This window comes from Lemur catta, chromosome 13, assembly GCF_020740605.2.
Source record: "Lemur catta isolate mLemCat1 chromosome 13, mLemCat1.pri, whole genome shotgun sequence".
In the NCBI taxonomy this organism is placed as follows: Eukaryota; Metazoa; Chordata; class Mammalia; order Primates; family Lemuridae; genus Lemur; species Lemur catta.
This window is the reverse complement of record NC_059140.1, coordinates 6274994-6284239: the sequence shown is the minus strand read 5'-3', so window position 1 is coordinate 6284239 and position 9246 is coordinate 6274994.

Below are 9246 nucleotides of genomic sequence, written 5' to 3'. Positions count from 1 at the left end.
TCTGACTGGATAAGGCCCAAGGTCCCACCCCTTAGAGTCCTGAGTGACAGGTGATGAAATCCCGCAGATTCACGCCTGCATCGGGACTTCCTTCTCTACGCCGAGACTTGGTGCCGCTAGGGGGACGTTTGCATTTAGCCTTGTATATAAGGTTATAGCTTCTTGTGAATAATATATGTAATATTCAAAATTGGAAACAATGTAATGACAATTATTTTTAAATTTCACATTTCATAAGCTTTATGGCCTTTGGTCTCTAAGAGGGCAGCCTGAGGTTTGTTTTGTTATGTTTTGTTTGAGAGACCGTCTGGCTCTGCTGTCTGGGCTAGAGTGCCGTAAGATCAGCCTAGCTCACAGCAACCTCAGGCTTGTGGGCTCAAGCGATCCTCCTGCCTCAGCCTCCCGAGTAGCTGGGACTACAGGTGTGTGCCACCACATCCAGCTAATTTTTTCTATTTTTAGTAGAGACCAGATCTCGCTCTTGCTCAGGCTGATCTCGAACTGCCGACCTCAATCAATCCTCCCATCTCGGCCTCCCAGAGTGGTAGGATTACAGGCGTGAGCCACCACTGCGCCACAACCTGAGTTTTGAAAAGAGAGACCATCCTCCGAGGCAGCCGTTTCTAAATATGAGCCACATGTGTCACTTTAAATTTTCTCATACGAACATAAAAGACTTTGTCGTAATTTATTTAACCCAATATATCCAAAATATTATAAATGAAAATTTTTTTTGGTACTAAATCTTTCAAAGTCACTCTGTATTTTAAGCTCCCAGAACATTCCAATACAGACAGCACAACTGGATGCACATGTCTTGTTTTCACACTTTTATTTATATTAAGGTTGATCAGTCGTCTAGGGAATGTCTGCCTGTTATTTTCACATAATTGTTTAGCATTTATTAGTATTTCCTAATTTCATTTATTTCAGTAGGGTTGCAAAATAGCTGTTTTCTAATTATATCCTCTGCATATATTAGTTTTCATTCTTCTATTAAGAATTGCATTTTCTCATGAGCTTTTCATTACATTAAAAACTAGAGTATCAGGAAAGAAAGGATAAAAACTTGGTGTTTCTTTTTATTAAAGTTGACATAATAATGAGGGTGTGGCCACAGCAAACAAAGAAAATATATTAATAATATTTTCCTAACATTATTTTCTGTGTATTTGATGGGATTCCATACACCAAAGTCTATATTTATTTTTTGAGCTCAAATTGTCCCATCTTAGGTCAGTGAGGGACCCTTCAAATTGCCTTCTTTGTCCTTGTGCCACAAGACTGTATGTTTTAAGGGCTTTCTTATTTTCTGGAACAAACAGATGTGTACTTTCCTTTGTTATATAAATCACAAACAGATGTCTCATTTGGCATTTTTCTTTTTTACTTGATTTATGGTGCTTCCTACCATGCACAATATTCTAGTTTTATATTGTGTACTTTATCAATCTTTTAAATTTTTTGTTTTGAGTTAAAACATTTATTATCACAGCTTGTAGAAATGTTTACCAATTTTTTTCTACTGCTTACATGTTTTCATACTTTACCATTTACATTTCTCCTTTATTTGTTCTTTATCTTACTGTAGCATATAAAAATAAATCCATTTTTACTCTTTTTATAGGAATATCCAGTTCCAAGATGCCAAGAATTAATAAAGACGACTCCTCCATAGTTTTTATAGCATGACAATGCACTTTGTTAGATTTCTGAATTTCCTACTATCCCTGTCTGTTGCCTGTTTTTGTATCAATACCACACTGCTTTAATTATAGAATATTTTATGTGTTTTAATTTCTTATAGAACTAGAAACCCTCACTGTATCTCTTTCTCAGGGATTTTGGCTATTCTTATATATTTCTTTTTCCATGTGCACTTTGCAAAATCATTGCCAGCTTTAAAAAAACAGTGATCAGTATATGTTATGAGATCAAATACAATGATGAAGTTAGCTTAAGTATAAATGACTTATTTATATTATTTAGTTTTTTCTATTCAAAAATATAATGTGACTTTCCATTTATTTGAGTCTTCATTCATATATTTCAAAAGTGCTTTATTATTTTGCTCATATAGACTTTGCACATTTTTATTGGCTTTATTCCTAGGTAATTTTGTTTTAATTTTTAAAATTTAAATTATACTTTCTCTTTGTATCCTCACACTGTACCCATAAATAATTGAGAATTATACATAGAGAGGTATGGTTTTTGTGCATCTGTGTTATGTTGTATTAGTTTATTGAACTATTTTTTGTATTAGGTCTTTTTTTTTTAACCAATTCTTTTGTGTTTCAAGATATGTAATTATATTATCTGCAAATTGAGTTTTACATATTTTTAGCAATACCTTATGCCACTTTCAGTTGCCTTGGATAAAGCTCTATGCAAATTTAATGAATACTAGCGGCAATGTTGTTCTTTTTAGTATTGCTTCTGAAAATAGTTGATCTTCCTCACTTTTTTATGAATATGAAAAAGACTATTGCCAAGTTTAAAAAGATCTATCAATTTATAATTTTGATGGTTTCAAATTAACAGTAATGCATGCTAATTCTGCTAAACAGACATTTTTTCATCTATGAACACGAATATGTGACTGTTTTGTTTATCTCTATGAAAACAATGAAATCTATGAGTGGATTTCCTAATGCTGAATCACTCTAGAATTACAGGGGTAAACTGCATTTTTTATTATACGTTGTTTTTACTAATCAATTAGAATTTGTTTGCTAGTATTTTATTTTACATATTTCCATGTGTAGACATAAAAGAGATTTTTCTGTAATAGTCTATTTTGTACATTTGGAAGTTTTGGGTACCAGTGTTGCATTTAATTTGCATAATTTGTTTGAAAGCAGTACTTCTATTGTAATGTTCTTGTACTGAGTTAGAAGCATTAAATTATGTGCTATTTAAAATGACTGTAGAGTCCCCCTGATAAACTACTTGATCCTGGAACTTTATTTGTGAGAACCTTTTTTATCTACTAACATGGATATTATTCTGTTTGGCTTTCAAATCTAAATATTTTTAAAGAATATTTTTCTAGAAAATTTTCACATCTTGTTTTCCCAATCAATGTGCATTGAGTTGTGCTAATTATTCTTGAATGATTTAATCTAAAGTTATTATATCATGTTTAATCTTCTATATCTAACCTACTAATGCATCCTTCTTACTTTATTCATGTCACCTCACTTTTCTTTCCATAACTTAAATAAGGGACATCTCTGTAACTCAAGAATTTAAAAAGTATTAGATTTTAGGTAAAAGACCTTCTCTGGGAGACACAAAGTCCACCACATGCTTCACTGCCAGTCCCTCCTATGTCAGACCTCAAGATTTTCTGCTGTTTTCCACATGACACAATGTTTGTCTCCAAGGACAATGGAAAAGAAAGAGCCTCTCCCCAACACACCAATAGTCTTCTTGGAGTTGCTGGTTAGAAACTTGTGATTATTTCAGGGATTCATAACTGAGATAGAGTTTTCCAGAAATAGTCTTATCTGCACTAGTGTGCTTTGTCATTGTCACTATAGATGAAATGATAATCACATTCCTGTGGGAAGATAAGGTCACAGGATTGTAAGAGTTTATCTCAGGGTTTTCCTGCCTCCCTTCCACACACACACTGAGTACCAAAACCGTCACACTGAGACTACCTTCCTGGCAGCAGGAAAGAGCCAGTGAGTATTTTAGATTTTAGTCTGAGAGGCTTAGTCTGTAAGGAAAGGAGGTTTATCAGGAGTCTGGGTAAGTGCTAAAGTCTGAGAAAGGGATTCATCTGGATTTAAAACTGGTCTAGTGCCAAATACTTTCAGAATGAAAAAATAATTCCTGAGGCAAGGGCTGAACTCTTGGAAATAGGCTGAGATCCTAGGCTGTACATTGATATCTATCTTCTCCTAATATTATTTAATCCATAGTAAAGAAAGTTAATATTTTCCTTAGTAAATTTAAGTGGATGCTTAAATTCTCTATGATTGTCATTCTGAAATTAATCTCCTTTACTTGAATCCCAAACATCATCTTCAGGAAAATAAAAATAATGGTTTAAACTATCCATGTATGTGATGATAATTAAATGGAACTATAATTAAATGGAACTATAATACACTGATCCACTGCTGTACAGAAACCATGTGTCTAAGTGGCAGTGACTAGAATGTAAGTATCTTTTCTCTGATGCTGTCTTTTTTTAAAATTTTATTGTATTTTACTTTATTATATATATATGTGTGTGTATATATATATATATATATATATATATATATATATATACTTTTTTTTTTGAGACAGAGTCTCACTTTGTCACCCCAGCTAGAGTACCATGGCATCAGCTTAACTCACAGCAACTTCAAACTCCTGGGCTCAAGAAATTCTTCTGCCTCAGCCTCCCAAGTAGCTAGGACTCCAGACGTGCACCATCACGCCTAGCTAATTTTTTATATTTTTAGTTGCCCAGCTAATTTCTGCCTATTTTTAGAAGAGATGGCGGTCTCACTCTTGCCAAGGCTGGTCTCGAACTCCTGACCTCAAGCGATCCTCTGCCTCTCAGAGTGCCAGGGTTCCAGGCGTTAGCCACCGCACCTGGCTGATGCTGAGTGTCTCATGTGCTAAATGGTGACAATACCTGTTTTGACAGAAAAACTATACTGTCTGTTGATTATGCTGAGACTGTTTTTTCTATTGAAATAATAAAATGTGTATTTAAGAAAAGAAGTTACATTTTGATTTGGGGTTTAAGATAGCAAAAGAAAATCAAGACCTTCAACAGTTTTTGCTTTAAAAAAATTGCAATAGCATCTCTTATCTCACTATGAATCTCTCCAATAGTTATTCAATGAATTTATTTTCATTACTTTTGGATGCACCTTTATATATTTACCTTATATTGGAGTATAAATAATAATGATTACATTGTCATAAGATATTATTATTCCATTTATTATTAAACAAATTACAACATAATCATAATCAATGTAGTCTGTACATTCCAGTGCTTTATCTTATGTTCGTCTGTCAGATCCTGTCCCTAAGCTCACAGTAGTATTCTGCAATGATATTGGTGGTTGGCACCATTGTAAGCTAATTTCTGGATCAAGGGGACATATACAAACTTGTTAATGTAGTATTCTGAGTAAGAATCCTTTCTTGACAGCCAAACAACCTGGGTTTAGACTTTAATTCAGGCAACATACTGGGATGGGAGTTACATGAATATTTTACCTTGTCATTGCCTAAGGTTCCTTGTCAGTCATGAGAATAATATCAATACTTTCGCAGAGTTGAATATTCAGTCTGCAATTTTATGTAACCCTAACCCTAACTCTATAATAATAATGACTCTTACTCTAAGTGCTGTATAAAGGATAGTAAATATGCAAACATAATCAATCACTTCTTAAAGCAAATAATAAGTGTTTCTGAATAAATTCTAAGTTGAGAATATTGGACTTCAGGGGCCTTGAAGTAACACTGCCATGTTTCTCTGCAGTATCCTCTGGCTCCACAAAGGATATTAATGTCAGCACAGTAATATGGCAGAATGGTCTCCAGGGATCTGGCAATAGGGCTTATCTCCTCACCGCAGGGTATGGTTGGAATCATGGTGAATTTATTTTTTTATTTACATTACACTACCTTTAATTCACTAGATACTTGTCAAGGTCCACAGATCTGTCAAGCACCTGAAATAAGCTAACACCTTGGCCATTTTCTCTAAGGAGTCTCCCAGAAAATGGCAGTGTTAGAGATGAAACATTTCTTCAATGATTTTGGATGTAAATTTAGGTCTTATCTTTACAGAATAACGAATAACCAGAGGTGTGTCCTTTGGCTCTCCCGCATTTGGGGTATCTTCCAGGCCATTGCAATCTGTCCCTGGAACTCCAGGCAAACAGAGCTTAAAGGGAAAGCTCACAAGTACATTGAGCTCACAAGTACAATTCAGCATCCTCTGCTGGATCTTGCAAAGTATTTTAACATATTTTTCTATATATATTTCTGGAAAATAGAGCAGTAAGGAAACCACAAAACAAAAGGATTGGGATTTTTTTTTTTTCTTTTGAGACAGTGTCTCGTTCTGTTACCCTGAGTAAAGTGCCCTGGCATCAGCCTAGCTTACAGCAACCTCAAACTCCTGGGCCCAAGTGATCCTCCTGCCTCAGCCTCCCAAGTAGCTGGGACTACAGGCGCCAGCTACCACACTCGGCTAATTTTTTGTTTCTATTTTTAGTTGACTGGCTAATTTTTTCCATTTTTAGTAGAGATGGGGGTTTCGCTCTTGCTGAGGCTGCTCTTGAACTCCTGAGCTCAAGAGATCCTCCCACCTTGGCCTCCCAGAGTGCTAGGATTACAGACATGAGCCACCATGCCAAGCCTAGGATTCGGATATTGTTCTTGTGTATTTTATGACAAAGTGATGTCCTCTAAGTACTTCTAAGTTTTCAGCCTGTCTCAGTACTTTGGGTCTTCGACTTAGGATCTGAGCTAGTGGTTCTGTGGTTTTCATCTTGTACAGACACAGGCAGTGAGTCTAACACATTTATAGGACCAACATTTCTCCCAGATTCTCTCCTAAGGCCAGAGTTACCCAAAGAATCCTTATGCGGTTGAGAACCTTTGTAACTTTTCTCACCCTCTCCTCCTTACAGTTTATGAGGCTTTTTTCAATGAACCAGGTGATGGCTGGTGAACATCACTGCATTAATAAATTTGTGTTTCCCAACTGTCCTACCCTTTGTTCTCATGGAGCAAGACTACCATGTATTCAGACTCTGTTCTGCCTGCTGGAAACTCAAGGCCCAATTCCCTAATCTGGTAATCTGGTAATAGAGCAGAAGTTATTAATATTTTTCTTTCTACAATGTGCAGTTATTTTTAATTTATTTTTTTCTAGCAGCTTGAGATATAATTTACATATTATATAACCATACCTTTTGGATTATACCATTCATTTCCTTTTTAGTGTATTTGCAGAGCTATGAAAACATTTTGACCATTTAGTTTTAGAATATTTTTGTAACCCAAAAAAGAACCCTCACACCCTGCTCCAGTCACTCCACATCTGTCCCCACTCCCCAGCTGTAAGCAACCACTAATCTACTTTCTGTGTCTGTAGATTTGCCTATTCCAGATATTCTAGAGCAATACAATCAAACAGTACGTGCTATTGTGTGACTGGCTTCTTTCACTTAGCATAATTTTTCTAAGATTCATTTGTGTTACAGCTTGTATCTGCACTTCATTTTTTTCCATGTGGAATAATATTCCATTTTACAAGTAGACATTTTTAAAATCTGTTTATGAACAGTGAGTACTTTCTTTTTGTCTGTTGGGAATAATGCTTCCGTGAACTTTCATGTACAAATTTTTCACTCATCTGAGCTCTGAGTCAAATTAAACATTCCCACTACCCAAGGGATAAAGTTTTTCCAGGTAGCTGTTGATTTGGACCAAATATTGACGGTCCTCTAGTGATATTATGTTTGTCCAGCAGCTTTACTGAGATATCATTGACATATAAAAACTGTATATGTTTAAGGCGTACTTGATGTTTTGATATGTACATTTTGAAATGTTCACCGCCATTCAGCAATTTAATACATATATCACCTCCACAGTTACCATTTGTGTGTATGAGTCAAGAAAATTTAAGATCTACCTCCTTAGCAAATTTCAAGTACACAATACAGTATAACGGCGATCCCAATTGTGTGCATCAGATCACAGAATTTATTCATCTTGCATAACCGACGTGAAATAAAATAAATGACATTTGATGGCAGACAGTGCCAAGGCGGTGGCGGCAGTCATGCTACCATGTGACCTGCCTAGCCCGCCCTCCGCCGTGATCTGCTGTCATGGAGCTGTGAGCCGCAGCCGCGTCAACCTCCAGGACGCCCGCAGCCTCGAGTTTGTCATCTGCAGGACGAGCAGCTCCGCAGCGCCCTCCCCGCCCGCCGCCCCTGCAGCTCCCAGCCCAGGACATCCTCCCGCAGCAGCTGCGGCAGCTCAGCCACGGCGGCCCCCGGCGGCCCCTCGGGCTGCAGGCCTGGGAGCGCCGCCCCCGCGGGGGCCCCGGCTGTGCACCCGCCACCCCCTCGGCTCTGACGTGGGCGGCAGCCGCGGACGGAGGGCTTGGGCCAGTGCCCGCCCCCTGGAGCCCACGGCCGCTCGGAGCTGCAGGAGCAGCCCGAGCCGAACCGCCAGAACCCGACTGCGGGCCACGCCGGGCCGCCCTCCCTGGTTCCGATCGTGGAAGGCTCGGTCGCGCCGCCACCACACAAACAGCAATGTCCGGAGCCGCAGCGCAGCCCGCCGACTTGGCGCCCCCGAGTGGCTGGCACCATGTGGAGCAGGGCGCCCCAAACTGCGCAACAGGCCGCTGGCGCTGCACCCACGGGGCCACTCGGGGCCCATGAGAGCACATTTAAGGAGGAGCGGCCCTGACTGCAGGCAGATTTGCTTCTTACTCAAATAAACTCTTTAAAATTTTATTGTGCCTCAGTTTACTTTTTAATAGGATAAAATAAAATATATAACAATGAAGCCAACAAAATGTGTATAGCATATGAGATAAACCTTAGAAAAGTTCTAAAATATATGAATGCAGACATAAACAAATGGAAAATATCATGTTCTTAGGTAGAAAACGTCAATATCATCACATCGATTGTTCTTAAGGTAATTTATATATTTAATTTGTTCCAACACAGGTATCATTAGAGGTAGGCAAGTTATATCTTATAGATGAAGGCAAAAGGGTAGCCAAGAAAACTCCGAAAAAGAAAAAAAAATAGTTTGGCCAGCCCTGTGAGACAACTTGATTGAAGAAAAGACTTATATTAATAGATCAGTGGAGCTAAAAATTCAAAATTAGACAAAAGTGCATAAGAAATGGTGTAGTCCATTCAGGCTGGGTACTAAAAAAATACTTTAGACTGGGAACTGTATAAACAACAGCAATTTGTTACTCACAATTCAGGAGTCTGGAAAGTCCAAGATCAAGGCACCAGCAAATATGATGTCTGGTGAGGGTCCTGTTCCTCTTAGATGGTGCTTTTGCCGTGTGCTCGCATTGAGAAGGGACAAGCATATTCCATTCAACCTCCTTCACAAGGGCACTAATTCTATTTATGAGCATAGTGTCCTCCTGATGTAATTGTAAGGTTTTAAGACCAGAGTAGCCGGCGCCAGAGAAAGAAAGACGAGCAGAGTTAAAAGGGATAAGTAAAG